Source organism: Strix aluco, chromosome 1 (genome assembly GCF_031877795.1).
Source record: "Strix aluco isolate bStrAlu1 chromosome 1, bStrAlu1.hap1, whole genome shotgun sequence".
In the NCBI taxonomy this organism is placed as follows: domain Eukaryota; kingdom Metazoa; phylum Chordata; class Aves; order Strigiformes; family Strigidae; genus Strix; species Strix aluco.
The window spans coordinates 142062415-142083999 of NC_133931.1; the positions used below are offsets into that span (position 1 = coordinate 142062415).

Below are 21585 nucleotides of genomic sequence, written 5' to 3' on the forward strand. Positions count from 1 at the left end.
TGACAGAGAGGAGAACATCATCAGTAAATGGGTATCGCATGAAGAGGAAAAAGCGAAACTTCATTTTTGTCACTGTTCGGTTCATTTGAGGCAAAAACAACTTCTGATATCAAAATGGGTGTTGCTAATTGTCATTTAGAGTCACCCTTTTCAATTTTCTTTGCTGAAGCATGTGCCCACTAAAAAATGAGCCAATGGCCTCATGAAGGGAATTTCTTAAACTCAGGATTTAGAAACTAAAACAGTGATTTCCTGTCTCTCTGTCAAAAGAAATCATTTTAATTATTTACAATTCTGTTCCCATTTCCTACCTTTGTTTTAAAAATGGTCAAAAGAATCCTTAGTTGAAATAAGTACAGATACAGATAATTTTTGAGCAGAGCTACACAACAGCCAACATCTAATTTATAAAACAGTGGGGCTGAGTTGCAGGAGGCTTTTGGGTGTTTTCTTTACATTAGGTATGTTAAATTCCTTTGGCATGTTGTGTAGAGGTCCTAATGTTAATAGGAACTTTGACTATGTAGCAACAGCAAAATATGTAGAAAAATTTTATATTGTGGATGGGAAATTAATTTTCCTATGGTGATTTCATGTAAATTAAAACTCTTGAGGGGCAAATTTTGCACTCCCCTGAATTCAGTTTGATGTATGTGTATTCATCCAGGGACTGAAATTGATCCCATGGGATCTTTTCCCTATCAGCTTTATCTTAATCCATGTGGGCAATAGGATTTCAGTTTTAGATGATTGAAAGTGCAACCTTGCTCTGAGCTATATAAAGTCTTGTATATGCATATGTGTTGTGCATCTCCTTTGTGCACAGACACATTCAAGACCTCTTCATAACCTGGGATGAGAAATTCTTGACTTGAGAATAATTGCCCTTACAAAAGTCTCGAAAATTTAGTTAAGCAATATTTTTATCTAGTATTACTCTTTTATCTTCTCTTCCAGCACACAGTCACATAGCAGATTCTGTGCTATAGAGTTAGAGATAAACCCCCATGGTGGACCACTTGTCATACTGTAATGAAATGGCTTCTTTGGTAGGAGCAGAGACATGTAGCTGCCTTGGTGGGAGGAGAAAGGAGCAGAAAGCAGGGTTTATTCCATCTGTCTTACACCTGGAAGCATCACTCCAGACTAATAATTAAAGTAGCCTAAATGACTAGCTGAGACTAGATGTACAACTTCTAAATGGCTAAGTTGAGACAAATCCCTAGAAATGTTTCACTGTGCTCCCTCTGTCCAGGCTTAGTCTTTGGACAATCCAAGGCCTGATGGAGGGACCAAACCAGTTGGACTCAGCAGCTTACCAGTAAGTAGTGGGTTTGTGTCCAGATGTCCCAATGCACAGGTATGTCTTAAGTGTGATAGAGATTGGATCGTATGAATGTTTCAAATAAGTAGAAATTACATGTCAGTCTGACCCATCATTTCTTTGTCAGATTCAGGCAGAAGATAATACTGATTTTATCTTCTTTGGAAAGAATATACCAAGCACTGCATCCCGCGGTACCCTGACTTATTCTTTGTGGCTTTTGACAGGCTTTCAGCCACTGGATCATCTCTGCCAGTGCCACACCATCAGAAGCTATTAGCTAAAGTTTAGGCTGTTCTTACCTTTTCATCCACCATCATGACACCATTTTATTAGCTTTGCATTCTATACCTATATGCATTGAATCTTGACTAATCAGCTAATTGGATCTTGTTAATCAGCTTCTAAACTGCTTTTATTGGAGACTTTTGACTGAGATGTTAAGACTGTGTTCAGCATGGTTGGCATTTCTGCTTGGATGTAGCGTGATAAATGTTGAACTCCAGATCTGATGAGTTTCACTGTTTGAGAAATGTGTTGTGTGTCAGTGAGCTGGACCTGCCTGTTTGGTTGGAAATCAGGAATAAAGAGGACAAGACATGAAACTTCTTGCAGCAGTTTGTAGAGCCACTGCTGGGAGATGAGGAAGGTATAAACAGGGTTCTTGGTGCACTCAGGGAGCAATCCTGGCAGAAGCTAAGAAGTGTGCAGCTACTTACATAGTAGCTATTGCCAACACTGAAACACGTTGCAGCTTTTTTTCCAGCCCATCCTCAATTGCTTATCGTGTCTGTCTTGCTGGAAGTAACTATTTTCTCAGATCTTCCCACAGATATGCTTGTTTAAGATGTTCCCTGACCTTGTTCTATCCAAAACAAGCTTGGTTAATTTATGCAGCCTAAAAAACATGTCTTTGTTTAACCCTACCTGCTACACTTTTGGGACCTGAAACATCTGGCAGAAGGGCTGTGTGAAGGAGCTGGGCAATAATCTTTTCATTGAATCATAGAAAAGTTGGTTGGAAGGGACCTTTGGAGGTCTTGAATCAAAACCATTTCCAGCACTGTATCTGGTGAACCATGGCCTTTGGCCAGCTTAGTCTTGAAAACCTCCAAGAATAGATATTACACCATCTCTCTGGGCAGCTTGTTCCACTGCTGCCCAGAATTTTGTATAATCATATTTGTCCAATCTGAACCATACAAGCTGTAGTTTGTGGTGTTTGCCACTTGTTGCGTTGTCTGCTGCTACTGAGGAGAGTTTGGGTCTGTCATCACTCCAGCTGCTCTTTAATCAATTGTAGGCTGCTATTAGATTGCCTCTTGGCCTCCTCTTTGACGCACTAACAAAGCCTAGCTGCCTTAACCTCTCACTGTGGATAATGTGCCTTCTGTATGGTGTTTGTATTATTTGTGAAGAAAGCATGCTGTTGGTTCATACTCAGTTTGGAGTGCACCATGACCCCCAGGTCGTTTCAGCAAGGCTGCTGCACAACCAGTCAATTCCCAGCCTTCAGTGATGTATGGAGTTAGTCCACCTCAGACACCAAACTTCGCACTTCTTGTTGAACATGATGAAGTTTCTGTTGTCCCAGTCCTCAGTTTATCAATGTCCTTCTGACCTGAATCTCTCAGGGAGAGATTAAGCTAAATGGTAATTTACTATTGTCCACAAAGTTGCTGAGGGGTCTCTTACCACTCAAGTGGTTGATGAAGACATTGAACAATATCAGCCTGCTACTGATATTGGGCTACTCTGCTCATTACCAGCTGCAAAGCAGTTGTAAAGCCATTGATTATCACCCTTTAGGACTCACAGTTCAACCAACCAATTTTCAACTGACCTAAGAATCTCTTCTTCTAGCCCTTACTTCCTCAACTCCCAAATGACTATGGGTGGGGCACAGTGTCAAAAACCTTAATAAGTCAAGGTATATTGCATCCATCTCTCTCTCCTCATCCACGCAGCAGGTCATTTTGTTACAGAAATCAGTCAGCTCGATCAAGCATGGTCTGCCTGTATTGACTGACGCCTTGTCCTCTGTGCACCATGAAGTGGACTCCAACGAACATGTTTCCTTCCCTGCCCAGAGGCTGAGGCGAGACTGACCGGCCTGTTGTTCTTTTGGTCCTCCTTCTCACCTTTCTTAAAATAAGCATAATATCAGCATTTTTCTGGATGCTGGGGACCTACCCTGATCATGTGCATTTTTTCATACATAATGGCAACACAATCACATCAGCCAACTCTTTTGGCACCCTTGGATGAATCCCATCCAGGCCCAGGTATTTCAATAAATACATCTAGTTTTGCTGACAAGTCCTTAACCAGTTACTTCCCCACTGTCAACGACCTGTTCTTTCCCAAACTGTAGAGGTACATGCAGAGGTCTGGAAGCCAGCTTTTCCATATTGCATGCCAGTGGGTTGTCTACCCCATTCATCTCTGGACCTTCATTTTCCCTGAACTTCCTTTTGCTGGTGGCATTGCTTGCAGAAGCCCTTCTTGTTTCCCTTTGCATAGCTGACTAATTCAGCTGTAGCAGACCTTTGACCTTCCTGATGTTAACCCCTAGTGACCGAGCAATGTGTTTATACTTCTTCTCTGTTGCCTTTTTTAACCAGCAGAACTGCTTCTTGGAGAGGATGTGCATCTGCAGCTTGGGTGTTCATTAAAGCACGGGGAAGCTGGAAGTGCACAGGCGGTGTTCCCGTCACTCTCCCTCCAGGGCAGAGGAGTGCCTGCTAAAGATACCATCTTAATATTTACAACATTTCAGACACCTGCTTTTGTACACATGTGGCAGGTCATGAGAAACTATTACTTTCCATATCCCTGATGGCTATTTACAGTATGACTAATTTATCTCACCAGGTCCTCTATTATAAATATGTACTATATTAGGATACTGGTGTAAATGGCCATGTTGTTCAGAAGAATTGCTCTGGTTCAACATAATACTTTTACAGTTATACTACAGTGTTACTGTTTATGAATTCAGTGCAGTTAAAGTGTCATAAAATTGAAATATAGGAAGTGAACCTGTCTACAGTTGGCATATTTTTTACTTAAGAGACCAAATAATGGCAGTTGGCTACATTCTGTATTTTAAAGTTAAGAAAAAGCGATGCATACATAAAACTTTTCCCATTGTTATTCCATGTGGGTACTGATGTATGCCACAGGATTGTTTATCTCCAAAGCACTCCAGAGTGAATGGGTATGATGTAGCTCTGACGGTGTCATGTGGGAAGGAACCTCCCTCAGCTTGATTGTTCTGCTCTCAAACTCTTCCCCTGAGCTAATGTTGTTGGCTGTTGTTGGAAATGGCCTGTTGGGTCAGACAGGCATTTGGTCTCCCCTTGGTATTGCCACTTTTTTGTTATGACTTTTATATCTTGATACTTTTAACTTTCTCTTATACATGCTTATTTCAAGTGAATGTGTGTTTTCTAGTACATTTTATTAGTAACTAGAATTTGTCAATAGAATGGATAAATAAATAATGTCATGAAAGCTTTTTCAAGTCAAACTTTCAGTGCATTTGTTTGCTTTGTAATGCGTTAGTGACAGCACAAAGGTCCACTATTTCATTAATTGTGTTTCTTATTCAAGCTGAAATGGCTTATACCTGGGTTAGTTCCTGGTACCAGAGAGTAACAAAAGAGCAGTTGACTTTGACCTTAATTCAGTTTACTCAGTGAGACATCAGTGTGTAAGGTCTGCTGCACAATTGTATTTCAGAATTATGTTTCTTTTAAGAAGACATCTCAAAGGTCACAAGAGACACTTCTTGAAAGTTTTTCAATAACAGCTTGTTTTCAAGATGAAATTCCAAATCAGTAAATGAATAATGAATAGAGCTGGAATTGGATATCTAACAATAACTTTTAGAAGTGGGTAAGGTAGACATGTCCTTGTCCAATTTGAACAGGAAAAAAAAGGTACACGAATTGAAATCAGAAGAGGCACTTGAACTGTACAGCTATTTGAGATTTGTTTTTTCCTGGATAATTCTGTATGTCCCACCATACTTGGATTTTTCTTTTCTTGTTTGTTGGTAACTTTTGTCTCAGTACTTCAGTTACTTCCTGCACTTATCTGCTCCTTCGTGGAGTTAGGGAATACTTTGTTATTCATGAGGAACTAAATCAATCATCACTTTCTCATGTCATCTTGCATTGCATCAGCTTCCTTTTTCAGATTAAATGTATGGGTGTAGCTCTCTATAGAGTCTAGCAGTGCTGTTTGCTGGCTTGTTTTTGGGTAGTGGTTGCTCAATAATATCTTAAACATTTAGACGTTGCAGTTAATTTATGTTTATCTCTGCCCTTGCAAGGCTTGGAGTTTAAGCACCGTTGAGGTAAATGGGCATTTTTACTGCGCTGATGTACCATTATCCCTACAGTCATAATTGTAAAGATTTGCATTTTCAGTGGAGCTGGGTAAGGATTAAGAGCATGAGCAGGAGAGAGGTGGGTTGTAGAGATATGACTCAGAGCATAATTTGTCCTGCCAACATCCTATAATTGCTAATGATGCCTTAGAAGAAGTAGAACTTGGGATTTTTGTTTGCAAGATTGACAATTAATTTGTTTACTGGGGGGGTTGAAGGAATATTTTATGGAGTATGAGAGCTGCCATGTAGCAAAAAATACCTTATCATTTGAAGTTTACTTTTCAGTCTGGAGCTGTATTCAGGTTTGAGTAGAATTGAAATTCTATTGAAACAGAAAAACTGAGACTTTCTCCAGTGCACTGTATGATCTGCTCCGCTCTGATTTAGTTTCCCGATAGCGTAAGACTGCTACCTAAGTTAATACATTAATATTCATCGGGTAGATCAGTATTGCACTGTTGGAGCCAATAAATTTTGGTTTAGTTTAAAATCAGAGATGATATTTTATACATTATGTTAGCATACAATTTTTATTAGCATATCAGGCTGTGAAAGAGTGATGCATTGCAGTAAAAAGCCAAGTATTTCAAGTTAATTGCTATTCCATTAAGTAGAAGTGGTGGTTTCAGCTTAAAAGAGAGTAGAGAAATATTTGGCTAATGAAAAGAGTGCTCAGAGTGGTAATAACTGTTTGATGTAGTGAGGATGCCGTCTGAAAATACTCACCTCAGTGGTCAGAACTGAAGGCCCTCAGAGGCAGGTGGTGACATGGGACTAGTCCAGCCTGCAGAAGCACTTAGGGGATCAGCCCAAGAGGCAGCAGTGCCCGCTGAGGCCCCATTGCGCTACCAAAAATAAATAAATAAACAGCCGCCAAGATAAACATTCAGCAGCAGGTTTGTCCGACCTGACCTGCTTTTTTTATCCGGAACAAGTAGTGTGAGAGAGCAGAAACCACATTAAAGCACTCGGTTAGAGGGTAGCTGGTAGATGCCAATGTGATCCAGCAGATTGTTCTGCGCTGTGCTGCCGCTGCTGGGGCTGCGCCCTGGCTGGCACGGACGTGTGGCTCTTCTCGCAGTGGCCACAGCGAGGGCAGGGAATCAAGGCAGGCTGTTTTAGTCCCTTTCTTTCTCTCCTGCTCAGACTCCTGCTGTGCTTTGGGCAGCTGTGGAGCCATCGCTTTTTGGGATGTGTGACCAGGTGCGAGCACAGCAACTGAAGCTCCTTGATTTCCTTCCACATCCACACCCTACAACTTGTTACTTCCTCCGCCATGGAGGGGTTGCAGCTGAAATCAGAGTGGAGGGAGGGAATTCAGCTCCTGCTGCCTGCTATGGAGATCTCCATTTGGAAATGTTGAAGGAAAGCTCCCGAGACTCCTTTTGACTAATAACGCGACAACAGTTTTCTTCCCTATACCTCTCTTCAACAATGCTCTCAACCACTGATTTCTGTGCCCTGTGTGGTGCACTGCAGCACTACAGGGCTATTTGTGTTGGATTAGAAATATTTGTTCCACTGAACTTTGCACTGAAAAGTTGATTTGTTTACTTTCGTCTCCCTCTTTCTACCTTGCCCCTGCTTTGTGCCAGCTTAGAAGGCCCCTTGTTTTTTGAAATGTGCTCTGTTATTTGAGGCAGCAGCAGTATTTGTGGTTCATTTTATGATGATGTCTAAAGGCCAGATTTGAACTGGGATTCTGCTGCTGCACAAGGCTCAGGGCACGGCGGCTCAATCCCTAGGAAAGCTCAGAGAGGCTAGGAGAAAGACTGTGTTGTTTTTCTCTCTCTTAAAGGTATGGAGAATAACACAGGGAGCATTTGAAAGAGCTAGAAATTAAACTCAATGTCTGAAGTTTCAATACTGTCCTTAAATTGCAAACCCATCCTTTGTCATTTCTAGATGTCAGGGTGTTCCCTCCTGATATGTCTGTGAGCTGTGTCACTGGTTTGTCTTTTGTCTAGCTGGACTTGTGGAAGCTCTAAATAAAAAATCGGTAAAACCACAAAATTTATTTTGGAAGTCAGTACAAAGAGGGAGGAAAACTTACTGATCATTCCATATACTCTTTTGTGAAAAATCCACTGAAACCTGAAGTGATCGAAAGTGGTAGTGAGTATGTGAGATGGAGTACAGAGATCACACTTGTAAAAATAAAGACTGAATCTTAACGAGTAAATAAGGTAGAGAAATCTGGATCTATATATGCTGGTAAATGTACATGAGCATATTCAGAAAAAAGATGGACCTTTCCAGCTATTAGGATATAGCCACTGGAACTCATCCGTTTTAAAATCTGATTGTATAGTACGGGTGTTTGGTCAAGGTTGCTAAGTTTTACTTTTGTTATAGGTAAAGATTCATGTTTCAGTTCTGAAGTAAGGTTATCTTCACAATATTTATAGATGAAGGAATTGGACTTGAACTGGATTTGAATTAAAAAGTGTTTGATACTGCTTCTAGCCTGGGCTTTTGGTATTTTTTTTGGCTTAGCTTTTAAAGAGGTTTTTGATAGGGTTTTTTTTCATCAGGTTAGATATTTTTTTCAGTGATCAGCAGAATCTGTGTTCATCCAGTGGATAGTTTGAGGAGTATACTTCTGTAGTTCTGTAGGTCATTTTAATCTTTCCTACTTTAGCGGTTCATGTAAATTATGTCATAGGAGAATACTTCTGTAGATCTGGACATGGGTGCAAAAATCAAGTGCCCTTTCAGTGGCAAGAGTTCTGGGCTCTAAAGGATAAATCAGAGAGTGGCTGGCTCTGGCTACTATTGTATAGTGCATGAATAAAATTATTGTAGTTGATAAACCTAAGTTCTTGATACATCAGTGTGAAATAGAGTACATTGCCATCAGTGGTACTGAGCTTACCGAGAGGAGCGTGGGAACCATCTGCTCTTAACACCATGACTACTGGGATTTCTGAGCTCACGATGCTCATATATAATTCTGGACAGTGCTTTGGCTGAAATAAATCACTCCCACCCTACTGAAATCAATGGAGCAGTTGTAAGTTTTATAAATCAAAGTTTGGCACTCTCTGATATAAAAATTTTTATTGAGTTGAAATATCATGGGGGTCTCACTCAGTTGTAGGCTGCATTCATTTTTTACCTCCTAGGAGATGTTTCTTTAGTACTGATTATGCTACTTTATTCCCACTTACATTCACTTTTTGATAAATTTAAAGGTAGTACATATTTTGTAGCACTTTTTAAGTAAACCGTGAGAGTATTTGTCACTATTGTTCAGAAGACAATAAAGATAGTGATTGAGATGCAGAATAAGTGGTGCAGGAATGTAGTGCACCCGTCTAGGATATGCAAAAAGTAATATGCCTGCTAGGCTAACACTTTTGTACAGCAACAGGAGCAGTCAGGGCACAGCTCTGAAATCCCATTTGGAACTGGTGCAAAAAGACACCTGTACTTTGAAGGACATTGCAACTTAAAGTTGAATCTGTTTTAAGAGAAATCATAAGAGTTGCAAAGACTTTCTTCAGAGCTGGCATCGAACCATTTTGGCACCTAATCAGTCATCTCTTCCATTGTTATAAAACCATTGGAGCATTTTCAAGTGAGTGTTTTGAGATAAGCATTTGTACAAGGCTCTCCTGCTATATTAAAAGTGCCTGCAATGCATTTTTTGGGGAGGTGTGATTTGCAGCTAATGATCAGGAAGCACCGCCTCATGTTGATTTTTTGTTAGTGCTTTTGCACACAACCAGTGGGTTGTTAGATGGAAGCTTGCATCTCACAGATCCTTTTAGCCAAGGGTTATGTCATCATAAATTGTCTGTGGCAGAACTTGGCGTTCTTCTGAATTTCACTGTCTAATGGCACCAACCATGTGCCTCATAGACCTCATCAGATACACATGACTGCTCTCAAATCTGGTCTCCTCGCTCCGGTCGGGACTGAGTTTTGGACCCTAATGAGTGAGAAGCTGTGAGGAAATGTAGTTCTTCTAGACAATAAATTAGTTTCAGAAAAGAAGCATTTCTGTATCGAAAATGTTTATCATTTGTGGACTCTGGACCAGACTTCGCACAGCAGTGGTGTAAGTAAATTGACTGGCATCAGATAAAATGATGCAGTAAAATCAAAGTACCGAGCACCAGGGTATAGACATGTCTTTGAAAATACAGTGAAGTCAGTTGCTGTTCTCTGGTGCACCTTAAGCAGGGGAGAATATGCTCAGGGTGAGCTGCAGTTTGCTTTTGAATAATTCACTCTTCAGTAGAAATAAATTATTACAAAACCTTGATCCAGAATAATTTTATTACTGACATGATGTGTCACTTCAATAAAAATGTAACATAAATGTATTGAGGTTGTTTTTTCTCAAGCTTTCAGAAGGAACTAAATCTCCACCATTTTAACATTTATAAGCAAAGCTTCCTAATGTAGTAATAAATCAGCTGAAGTTATCCCTAATGTGTTCGTGTGATGTTCTGTGCTTCTTAAATTTTTTTTGTTTGTTTTTAACAGCATCTTCTTTGGTTTTCTGGCTATCTTTGTGTTGCATTCAGATGAAACTATTCTCTTAATAGGGGAGGATGCTGTGACCGGTACTTATGACTCTGACACAGATAGCCCTCCTGTTATCCTTTTGCTTTTCCATCCCTTTTCCTTTTATCTGTTGGATGCCTGCCGCACATTATAAGCACAAGCACTTTTAGGTCAGCAACTGCTGTGTTTTATTTTTAAACTGCACTTGTTAGCAGTTGGACATAACACCAAACCTGATTTTGGGTTCCAAATGCTACCATAATGGGAATATAATAATGATAATAAAAGCTTTGCTTCTGTCTCATTTGGAGTTCCACCTAATCTGAGTAAGCAATCAGCAGTTAGTAGGGAGATCTAAATGAAATATTATTACTCTATAAAACTGTTTAAATTTGAATAGCCTTTTATTTAAGATGCATAAGCATTTTTCCAACATTTGGTCTGTTAGGCAAAGTATATGCTGTAAAAGAAGCATTTATTGCTTGCTTGTAAAAATAAAATATAATATTGGTAAGTTAGCTGGAAGCTTGTAGATATTCTAAAAAGATGACAAGGTAAGATAAGTGGTAGAGCTAAGCCGAAATTGCTCTGGAGGTCTTTCTGAATAGCTGTCAGTTTTGTGTTCTCCTAACACAATAATGGGCACTCCCAGGAGGTGGGAGTCTCATGGGATAATTATTCTTCTGAGGTTGAGATTGGTTTTGCTATGCCTTTTCCACAGATGGGTAAGACTGCCTTATAATTATTCTCCTCCTCTTTCAGTAGATTTTTCTAGTGTAGAAATTAATAGAATTAATTCTGTATACATGCACTGTACTTATGTTACCTAGTATATTAACGAATTTCAAGCAATACTGAATGCTATCAGATGGCAATAGTAAGTGTTCTGGTTAGCTTTTATCTTACAAATTGGATTTAAGTCTCACTGTGCTTGCCTTTTAAGATGTGTTTCTTTTTAATATTCAGGTCTATTTTCTGCTGTCATAAGCAAGCATATTTACTCTCTCAGCTGTTTTACCTTTAACTATCCTTGAAAATAACAAGCACAAGAAGTAAAAGTTTAAGATAAATATATATTTTATAATTGTTGAATATTTTTATAGTTCCTGGTGCATGAAGCTGATACAGTAGCTCACTATCTCTCTGTGAGCATCAAATAATGTTGAGCATCAAATAATGTTGATGAAATGAAGCAAAAACTTGGCAAAAACTCAGCTTCAGTTGGGGTGGCTTGTAGGGCAGTGCACTGTCTCAGTCATTAGTTACAAACCTTTGGCGTTGCCGATAAACTTGCAGACAACGAGCAACCTCAGCCTCTGGATTCTCAAGAAAATCTATATTTTGGGAGGATTAGCTACTAGGATGATCTGACAAATACATTATTGTGCCAAAACCATGGCCTTATTTATAATTAATTGACCTTACACAAAGTGTTTTAGTGGGATGAGTTAGAGGGTTTGTTCCAAATTGTGGCACCTTTGTGTGTCTTTAAAAATAACTCCAAGGAAGAGGATATTTTTTTCTTACTGTACTGATTTTATGATCGAAGATCTGATGAATGAGCTTTTAAGTACTGCCTTGACTCTCTTCTGAGTGTACCTGCAAGATCAGTGGAGTGTAGTGGGGTAAAAACAAATTTACTTTGTGATTTCTACAAGGGTGAAAAACAATTCCAGAAGAGTTACTGAGAAAAACTGTGCTTTCTCCTTCCTTTGTAATTTACTTATGTAAAAATAACCACCCTATCTCTGATTATACAGAAGCAAAATCCATTTTTATATGGGAATTACCGTTTTCACTGGTTTGATTTACTTACCACATATAAAGAAGCTTCATGTGTTCTGAGACACTTAAATACAATATTCTTGTGTTATACGCATCTTTAAAATTTGCAGAATAGGAAATCAGGATATTAGCCAGGCTGCAGTCACATTTTCCTTTATACATTACAGGTGGCTAAATTCTGTCCTCCCACTCATTGCCACTGGAGGCACTCATACATGTGTCCTGTGAGCATTGGTTTGGATTTGTTTTAATTTGATGAGGAAAATGTTAGAGAGACCTGGGACTTGCCTCATATGACATGCCTCATATGACATCCCTAGAGAAACATAACGAGTGTTTCTTTAGGGAAAATGCAGTCAATGTTGCAATTTGCAAAGCAAAATTGTCACCCATGCCCAGGCACTGGGATATTTAGCACAGCCCTGTTGGTTAGTTTGATAAAACTTGTGGAAGACCTAAGTGCATTTTAAATTTTATAGTGTTTCATACAAGGTATTTTGCAAATATATGATCCTGTAAGAAGTCATTATCAACTGTAAAAGTGCCAAACTGTAGTAAAAAGCTCTTGGAAGAATTACAGACTTCTACAGGGCAATTAAAGTTCCTCCTGTGTAAGGAAACAATACATAAACCATATTCTTCTGAGGGGAAATAGTGCATGATAGTTTTCTAGCAATTTTAAATACTGGTAGTAACTCTTTTATTGCTGAGATTGCAGGGAGGAAAGTGTAGTTAAATAAACATTTCTAAGACATAAGAATCTTGTCAGCATAAACATATTATCAGGGATCTGAATTTTAAGAAGATAAACATTTCTCTGTTATTTAGATCTAAATTAATAACTGCAGGAATAGCAGTACTGGGGGAGCAGTTAAATGGTGGGTGGCAATATAATAGAAAAGACATGTGAAGTGTTTGTCCATTTGTACAACATATTTGAAGAGAACATAGGTGCCTCAGTAATAGCTGACATTGATAATCAAAGCTATTTTTAAAAGACATAAATTGAAGATCCAGAAACTAACGTCACATAAAATAATAAGTCAATTGGCCTTGAATGTAATTGACACACTTAGATAAAACTGTCCACCAAAGAATGTAATTAAAAGAAAAAAGTCGTGTTTTTGTAACAGGGGAAGTACACAGGTACAGTACTGCTTCTTATCCTAGGAGCCCTGATTATTCAGAGTTTTATCAGAGAGCTGTGGGAATGATTAATACGCTTTGCAGGTGGGTGGTATTTTTCCTGCTTTTCATGCTTTAATGTATAGAAGCAAATATTGCAGCAATACTGCAGGACCTGTGAGAGAAGGCAAAGAAAGGTCTACTTGTTTGCTAAATTTTTATTCTTCTGCAGGTCATTATCCATACTCTGGATGGCAGAGTAGTTCTCATCTCTGATGCCTGAGCCTTGAAATTGTGTTTAGGCTGCAAAGTTCAGTAAGGTCCCTAGTATGAGTAGCCCCTGTGGCGAGTACAACACATTTTGTGATTTTTTTTTTTAAGTTACCAGTGTAAATTCTCTGAGTCACATGGCTTTGCTGAGAGAGAAGAATTACAGGGTTTCCACTTGATTCTGAGCCTGCAGTTTCAGCCTTTAAAGATACTTATGTTTCTGTATCCAGAGAAGAGCAAACGCGTGGCTAGACAGGGAAGATTGAGACGATCTCTGAAAAGCTGTTGAACAGCCTCCACAGTGAACTGCAGGACTAGGACCACCTTATACCCTTGAATAGTCAAAAGCAAACACTTGCGCCCTTGCTTAGAGAGATGATAAAACAACACATGTCAAAAATAAGAGAGTTACCAAAAGCAATGACTTGAATTTTGCTAAAGGTTAATAAGTTTTCAGGGAATGTGCTGGCTCCTTTGACAAGACAGATAAACGGGCACCATGTCAATGTATGAGTGCATTTCTGGAATGGGGAATGTGCTGACACTACTTCAACATAAATGCTCTAATTGAAATACTTCACGATGACCCTTTTAATGCCATTTTTTGGCATTATTGCAGCTACTTCAGTCACATGCTTTTTCATACAGTGCCTGGACTGCTTTGCTGAGCCCAGGGATCATTGGCTGGAGGGTTGGGGTGTGGTTTTGTTAGGATGCAATAAGTAAATGACTGGAAATGCATTGCCACATTCTGCACAGCGATAAAATTACTTCAGCAGCGCTGTTCTCTTATATGCCAACTGATTATCCGGTCTTGATTTTCAGCCAGGAACTAACTGGTCATTAGTTAGAAGCTAAAGTATAACTGTGTAAGATAGGAGATCTGCTAATGTGATGTGATTTAACTTATGTCATGTGTTTATTCCTACCAAAGAAATGTCGTTCTCTCAGTCAGTCAGGCAGGCAGAGCCCTGATTGTGCCATTTTAATGTCTTGATACCTCTGGTTTATACATTAAAAACATGAAAATGCGAAAATAAACATGTTACATTTTAATTACATTGACATTAGTGTTCAAATAGAGAATGGTAACAAGCATTGGGGCGTAACTTTTAATGACCAGATTAAATATAATGGCAGCTATTAACTTAAACAGATTTTTGGCAATCAAGCATGAAGGAGATGTTCTGTGATTTTTTTCATTGTCTACCTTTCTAGTTTTTAGACACAAACCTTTAATGACTTGCATGAGGAAATTCTTCATTGTTGCTCTGTGAACAAAATGTTTCAAAGCACCTAAATCATGGAGGCTTTTAAATGCCATCCAAGGTCAAATAGATTCAGTGTGATTCAGCATTAAAAGGGACCTACCCTCCTAAGATTAGGCAGTGTGAATACCCCTCTGCACTCTTAAATCTTACGGATTTTCCAGAAAATATCTAAAGTGTTGGGAATATTTGCATCAGCTTATTTCGACCCCTGTCGGGTTCTTGGATTTGCTCTCTGGAAAAATCTGTTTAATTCTATTTCTTGGGCCCCATGCAGTAGTTCTAAGAAAGACTAGTCTCCTAAAGAGACTTCTAAAACTGGAATTGTACAAATACCCTTCCCTTTTATATTTCTTATATTGCTATTGAGAACACTTCTTACTCCTTCTCTCCATTTCCAAATTTTGAATAATATTTTCAACACTTAAAATTCTCTTTAAATCTGTGCAGAATAGAAAGGCAGATTTTTTGATTAAATGGGATATTGCTCCAGTTGCATGGTCATAGCTGGCTGAACACCACTCACCAACAGCAGAACATGGCTCTTTAAGCTTTTGTTCTGCAAGTTTAGCTGTGGATTCAAATAATTCAAATCTCCTGTGATCTCTTGTAGTAGGTCCCTAATATTATTCACTTATTTCACAACCGTATTTTATTTGACACTTGATAATTCTTCTAAATTATTAAATTTACCTATTTCATAATCTTCCATCTGCATTTTAGTAAAACAGAGATGCATTAAAAAAATTATCCATGGACTGACCACCTGTCTACTAGTGGAAAGATACTGGTTTGAAATCTGAAGCAAAAGCAGGAGAGAGCAAAATTTGGAAAGACTGAATTGTAGAATGGACTTAATGAGCTACCTTTACAGCAGTGGCTTTTAATAGCAAGTTTGTGGTAGGCAAAAGCAAAAGATACAAAATAGCTGTCAATTTATATTGTGGTTATTAAAAGCTTACTGTTTCAGTCTAATTGCTGTGCAAGAGAGAACTCCACCCCTTTTGTGAGCATTTTTTGACATTTAAAATTACACACTATTGCTGAATTTTTTTTTAAAAGAGAATAGCACAGTGGGAAGCACCCATCATCTGAATTAATATACCAATTATAAACTATGTTGCAAATAAACAGTTTGATCATTTCTGTTTCTATGCCTTATGCTGAAAGTTGAAGTGTCTCATTAAAACAAAAGCTGAAGTCTCGTTCCATATTTTAGCTGTCCATGTACCGAAGAAAAGAAAGTTCAGTGATAAAGTTGGCAACTACCTGCTCCTCCATGGGCAACTGTGCGTTGTGAATGAAACATTAAACAGAGCTTTTGACATGCTGAAATGTTTCAACAGCTACATTGCTAATTATTAACTGCAAGAGAATTAATTTTGCTTTTCAAAGGAACAGTGACTTTTCAGGAGTTAGAGAGGTACTCATTTGACAGTATGATTATTTGCAACTTAAAAAATAATAATGTTCTTTCTCAAAGTGTAGTCAGACAAGCCTGCAAGGACAGTTGCTGTATGTAATAGAAGTAATCAAAACGCCCAAAGATATATGCCAAATGACAGTCAAACACAGAAAAAAGTGCCTATTCAAAATAGTTTGCAAAATGACTGCAATGTGAGATAGTTGTGTATGCATATATATTAATTGGTGAGAGGGCAAAATAAATGAAAATAGCCCTTCACCATCCACAAGATTAGCCATTAGGGGTTCAGATGAGATGAAAATGAGCTTCTGTAATTGGTAAGTTTTAAACACGAGGTGGAAATTTAATAACGCAGTGATGTTTTATGTGTTCAAAAAGAACTGACCTTATCAAAGAAGCCCCCTTATTACCCTTTCACTTTAATCTCCATCCACCAACATATGCTGAGGAACACCCCGCTGGAAAACAGCTTGGCAGAAAAGGACCTGGGGGTCCCGATGGACACCAAGTTGAAAATGAGCCAGCAGTGTACCCTTCCCTTGAAGAAGGCTGATGGTATCCTGGGCTGCATTAGGAGGAGTGTTGGCAGCAAGTCAGGGGAGGTGATCCTTCCCCTCTGCTCAGCACTGGTGAGGCCACACCTGGAGTCCTGTGTCCAGTTCTGGGCTCCCCAGTACAAGAGAGACATGGACATACTGGAGAGAGTCCTACAAAGAGCCACTAAGGTGATGAAGGGATTGAAGCATCTCTCTTATGAGGAAAGGCTGAGAGAGCTGGGACTGTTCAGCCTGGAAAAGAGAAGGCTCAGGGGGCTGTTATCAAAGCATATAAGTATCTGAAGGGAGGGTGCAAAGAGGACAGAGACAGCATCTTTTCAGTGGTGCCCAGTGACAGGACCAGTGGCAATGGGTACAAAAACACAGGAGGCTCCGTCTGAACATCAGGAAACCTTTTTTCACTGTGAGGGTGACCAAGCACTGACACAGGTTGCCCAGGGAGGCTGTGGAGCCTCCATCCTTGCAGGTATTCAAAAGCCATCTGGACATGGTCCTGGACACCTGGCTGTAGGTGGTCCTGCTTGAGTAGGGGAGTTCGACCAGACGACCTCCTGAGGTGCCTTCCAACCTCAACCATTCTGTGATTCTGTGATGTCCTTACCCATTATAGTCAATTGTATAATATAATTCTGGCTGTATGAAGAAAAATACATGCACCTACAGAGTACACTGTTCATCTTTCAGTTAGCCTTTTACTCAACAGTTATATGTTGTTATTATTATATATATAATTACATATATAAAAATAAAAATATTTAATAATATACGCTAACAATGTTTTGGAAACAAAGCTGTAAATATGAAAGTATATGGTAAAACTGTAAAAAATCTCTTTAAAGGAAATATACAAAAGGCATTAAAATACTAACAATTACTAGTCTTGGTCCTGAAAATAACAATAAAAGATGAAAAAATTAGTATCTGGACTTAATCATCCCGTGAATCATTTATCTGCACACTGCCAGTAAGCTAGTGGCTTCCAAATTGGCTCCTCCTCACACACAAGTGTCTTTTCTTGCACACACCACACAGGTCATAGTTTTAAAATTAGTTGTTACTGGAAAGGAAGTCTGAACTTCAGACAATGGTGGCAGAAAATCCAGGCTGAGGCAGTTCTTCCAAGGTGAACTGCAGAATATTTTTTATAATCCTTTAGTAAGGACAAAGGCAAAAAAAAAAATCTTTTCTCCTCTTTCATAGTGTCTATGAAGGAATTAACAAAGAATGATGGTCCTGCTTTGGTAGCTGTCCTGCTACTAGTCTGCATAACTCTACTACTATAGGAATCATTAGTACTTTTTAAAATATCTAGAACTGGGCATGTCATATACCTACAGAATGGATATTTGTTACTGTTCCCCTTGTAATCAGAAATGCCACTTACAAGTCAGAAATATTTGATTCATGTGACTTGTGATCTTTCCTGTAAAACAAAGTTTCCTCTTTCCAGTGCATTACCAGTCTTGGTAGTCAGAAGCACCAAAGTTTTAGCTTAGTCGGTATCTTATTAGAACTGCTTTAGCTAGGTCAGTCCCAGTGCTGGCAGCACAAAACCACAAGCATTGGCATTACATCATCATCTTCACAGAGTACAAGGAAGTAGTAAAGCAATTCAGTCATTCCTGTGTCTTTCACAACTACAGCCAGAAAGGTGTCACCTTTGGTACAGAGCAGTGAAGAACAGGGTTTGAAGTCCATGGATAACTTTACTTACTATATAATTAATATAAGCCCATTTATCAGAAATTGCTTAAGAATGGCTCTGAGTGATGTATTAACCATTTACCAGCCATTATTTACAGAAATACTGTCTTCTGTCTTCATGTTTCTTTAAAAAAAAATCTTATGGAGTTTTACTTTTTCTCTGGCTGCTTAAAGCTTTACCAACTTTTCAGTACTCCTTTTATGTCTTTTTACACTTACTCAGCTTTACAGTGCTGTATCCGCTTTATGAAAATATTTTATTCCTAAGATGCTTTTCATCCTCTCTGTGAAGAGTAAAGCAAATAAAGTGAAGAACTAACCTGCTTTTCCTTACTCCCACTTTCCAATTCCACAGTATCAATTTTGGTTTGACAGTTTTCTCCAGTATCTTTTTGTGTCAATTATGCATGCAGTGAGAAAGCTCCTGGTAGCTGTAATAGTCCCCAAGAGTCAGCATTCACCATTCTTTTAGCCTTTCTGTTTAGCGTACATCTAACTTCTAATTAGTTTTTTAGGTCTAATAAATATTAACCTTCTCAACTGATAGGTTTCAAAGCTTTTACTTAATAGTATTGCCTGTAATATTATTTGTGGAAGTTTCTCATGCTTTTTTGCCAGTTCTAGTTTTTCCAGTGAGTATACCTTAGGTTTTCTGGTTTTGCTCAGGTCATTTCTGATAAAGTATTGGTAAGACTTGAAATAGTAAAACCTGAACTGCACATTCTGTAATTCTTTTACAGTGAGTCTCTAGATTCAGAAAGGTCTATCATAGCTGGCCCTGGCACATTTTGTAGAGTTTTTTAGGATTGGTACTCATCTTATGCTTTGAGTTTCTCCTGTGACAACTGTTTTCAACCTTAGCTGGCTCAGTTTCTGAATTTAGACAAAAGGTCACTGTCAGAAGTATGAACCCTTCAAGAAGACAGCAATAGGAGAGACCTTGTCTTATCACCTAAAGAGTACCTCAGTGAAGTCTTCTTCCCATGCTGCAAATCACAGTTGTAGCAGGCATTACGCTCAAAGTTTGTATTAGGAATATAATTTAATGAGAGATCAATGCGGGGTGTTTGTCATTTGTGCCAAGTCTGATTGATTGATTGATTGATTGATAGATTGTTTTTTGCTAGGGGGCTCAAAAGTGAGGTCTGTGGTCCTTGCTGAGACCATTACCACATGCATAACTGAAGGCAGAAGCTGTAGTAGTAACTGAGATGTCACGTAGTAACTGAGCCAAGCACCCAAACTGTTACTAGCAACTTCTGTGAACCTGCTGTATTAAGTCTAGTGATGGAGAGTGGAGCTCGATTTAATGAGTAGAGCTACCTTATAATAAAATAGGACTAATAAAAAGAGAAGCAGAACAGAAAACTCAAAAAAGGGCAAATAGTAGTAATCCAGTCTGCTCAGGTAGGATTTATCTCATTTGAGCCCTGATTTAAGAAGGTCTGAAGTTTGGTTTAATCTAGTCATCCAGGATGGGAGTCCTAAAACTATATCATACAAGAAGGAGAGTCAATGAATTTCTCTGGTCACTCAGAAGTGGTGATTGCTGTCCTGAGGCTAATTTCCATGCCGACAGCAGTGTAGAATGGCATCTTTGGCTGTACATGGCCCGTGTCTAGACAGGGGCCCAGTGGCCTACTTCCACAAAGGGAGCAAGAGGTCTTTATCTGGGCTCCATTACACATCTCCCTGATCCTTAAGCATGACCTCTGTCTCCAGGTTGTGTTTAAACTAATGGTTCTTTATTTCCCTACAGATGGATGCCATCAAATGTCATGCATACTAGCATGACAATAAACAATATTAATACTATCACCTATATGGAGTTTTGTTCCCTGTGATTTAGGGATGTGTTATCAGCTGAAGGGATCACAGAGGATGTTGCAGCACCTTGTAAGGGTGAATGTGGAGCCACTGACCCATGCTTTTCCTCTGAGTGTGCTGCCCTTAAGAATTATTTTAACTGTTGAGGAATGGTTTTGTCCACTCTTTCCTGGGCTGACAGATTCATAACTGTGACAAATCTAATGTAATCATCAGAAGTTTTGTTTTATGACTATCTCCTGGATGATTGTTCTCCACCTAGGCTGCAGTGTTTCCACACCATCAGTCTGTCTCAAGCTAATGAAACACTTTATGGCCACTTGTAGATCAGCTTTCACTGTTCAATTTACTGTGTTCTTTCTAATAATTTGGTAGGCTAAAGCAACAGCTGATACTCGTTGGTTTTTCATTGTTTCTCTCACTATTATTTTCTTTTCTGAATTCACAAGTATAGATAATCAGATATTTGCATTGTCTCAATGTTTCTCCTATTGGAAAAATACATTAAGTGAACAAGCAAATTCAGAAATTCTCTTGCAGTAGTGCAGAAGTACGACAGAGGAATTTAATACACAATATTATGGTGTTATGGTAAACTATATGTGGAGCAACAGATGTAAAGGAAAAAAAAAGTAATATATTACCATTATAATGCGAGAGGAGAAAAAATTAGTCAGCTCTTGCATGAATAAATTTCACTGGTCTCACGAACGGCTTCATATAATTTAAAATAATCCTTCTGTATAATGAACTTGCAAGCTAATTACTCTTGGATTGCCACAGCATGGTATAACTCTGTCAGTCTGGGACCATTTTGAATTTTGCCAAAGTTGTGAAGTGGATACAGTTGAAACTGGAATTGAATGGGTTTCCCGATCAATATATCTGCAAATTGTCGCAGGGTGTTATTCCAGGCACTAACTGTGATCATTGCTAGATTTATCCTTTTTTAAAACAATAGAGTTTAAAGCGGCAGATGGTAGTTAATGATTAACATTCCTAGTAAACAAACTTTTGCCAGGATATATTTCAAGTGGTTGTGTGTATATAAATAGACAAGGAGCATGAGCTATGCAACTATAATTGAATTACATTAGCATAACTTAAGTAGAAGTTCAGTAAATACCAAACACCTTAATTATCTTGCACAGTATTAGGAGGTTAATGACATACCGCTGCAAATGACTCTTCAAAGTGTTTAGCAACATGGCAGTTTAGAGCCAGACTAGTACCCAGTACCCCACCCTTTGTGACTGGTATATGGTAATTTATCTAACTCCTACCGCTCAAGCTTGGCCTCTGCTGGGATTTCTGGAGGTTGAAGCAACAGCCTTTCTTGCAGAGAGCTGGAAACCTCCTTGTGGAGTGGGACCGTACACTCGCTG

The 21585-nt window shown here is 38.8% G+C and overlaps 1 protein-coding gene across 1 annotated transcript in view; it reads left to right on the top strand.

Annotated features, from left to right (window-relative positions):
- The window catches only part of CHN2 (chimerin 2), a 163934-nt gene that overhangs the window by 44051 nt on the left and 98298 nt on the right, over window positions 1-21585 (top strand). The gene's annotated exons all lie outside the window — the stretch shown is intronic.